Below are 1,895 nucleotides of genomic sequence, written 5' to 3' on the forward strand. Positions count from 1 at the left end.
TAATTGTCCCAATATAAGGAAGTTGACTCATCGCTACTTGGCACGACTCCCAAATCTGTGATGAACTTCTTCACCCAAACTCCCTCCTTTGCTGCATTTGATGCAACAATGTACTCCACCTCTGTGGTCGAGTCAGCAGTGGTATCTTGCTTGGAACTCTTCCAGCACACTGCTCCTTCATTTAAGGTGTACACATACCCTAAATTCGACTTGCTATCATCGACATCAGACTGAAAACTTGAGTCAGTGTAGCCTTCAACCTTAAGGCTATTACCTCCATATACTAGTAAAAGATCCTTAGTCCTTCTCAAGTACTTAAGGATACACTTTACTGCTTTCCAATGCTCCAAGCCTGGATTCGCCTAATATCTGCTCGTGACACTTAGAGCATGCGCTATATCAAGCCTAGTACATAGCATGGCATACATGATAGACCCTATTGTTGAGGCATAAGGTATCATATCCATGTTCGCCCTTTCTTCTGGAGTCTTTGGGGACATACTCGTAGAAAGCGATATCCCATGTCTCATCGGTATGAGACCTCTCTTGGAATTTTCCATGCCAAACCTTTTGACAATGGTTTCTATGTACCTGGACTGGGACAAGCCAAGCATCCTCTTGGATTTATCTCTATAGATTCTAATCCCCAAAATATAGGATGCTTCACCTAAGTCCTTCATGGAGAAGTGTCTAGATAACCAAGCCTTTACTATGGATAGCATTCCTACGTCATTCCCAATGATCAGGATGTCATCCACATATAACACCAAAAAGGTGACAGCACTCCCACTTACCTTTCTGTATACACAAGGCTCATCTTCGTTCTTAACGAAGTCATAAGATCTGATTGCCTCATCAAATCTTATGTTCAAACTTCGGGAAGCTTGCTTTAATCCATAAATGGATCTAAGCAACCTACACACCTTATCTGGGCAGTTCTTGGACACGAATCCCTCAGGTTGCATCATATACACCTCCTCCTCGAGGTTCCCATTGAGGAATGCGGTTTTTACATCCATCTGACAGATCTCATAATCATAGTGTGCTGCAATAGCCAATAGAATTCTGATGGATTTTAGCATTGCTACGGGTGAGAAGGTTTCGTCATAGTCAACACCTTGCCTTTGACGATACCCCTTAGCCACTAGCCTTGCTTTATAGGTCTCTACCTTTCCATCTACTCCGATCTTTTTCTTAAAGATCTACTTGCAACCGATGGGTACAATACCTTCGGGCGCATCAACTAGGTTCTAAACTTTATTGGAGTACATAGAATCCATCTCAGAATTCATGGCTTCTTGCCACTTCCCAGAGTCTATACTCATAATAGCCTCCTCGTAGGTCTAAGGATCAATATCCTCTACATCCTCTCCTCTAATATGTCCCACATATCTCTCAGGAGGATGGGATACTCTATCAGACATGCGTAAAATTGAAACTTGTGTATTAGGTACCTGAACAGACTCGGGCTGTAGAGTGGTGCTTGAGCTTGGTTCTCCAACCTCGCTAAATTCTATCATTCTCCCACTATCTCCGCCAAGAATGTGTTCCTTCTCAAGGAACATTGCTCTCTTAGCTACAAAGACCTTTTGGTCCTCGAAATGATAGAAATAATACCCACAAGTTTCCTTGGGGTATCCCACAAATTTGCATCGCTCTGTCCTTGATTCTAACTTATCGGGGTTGTGTCTTTTAACATGGGCAGGGCAGCCCCAAATCTTAACAACCTTAAGATCAGGCTTCTTCCCTTTCCATATCTCATATGGTGTAGACACTACCGAATTAGTTGGAACTCTGTTCAGAAGGTAAGCTGCGGTTTCTAGGGCATATCCCCAGAATGAGATGGGTAGGTCAGTGAAACTCATCATGGACCGTACCATATCGAATAATGTACG

The sequence above is a fragment of the Musa acuminata genome, chromosome BXJ1-8 (genome assembly GCF_036884655.1).
Source record: "Musa acuminata AAA Group cultivar baxijiao chromosome BXJ1-8, Cavendish_Baxijiao_AAA, whole genome shotgun sequence".
Classification (NCBI taxonomy): domain Eukaryota; kingdom Viridiplantae; phylum Streptophyta; class Magnoliopsida; order Zingiberales; family Musaceae; genus Musa; species Musa acuminata.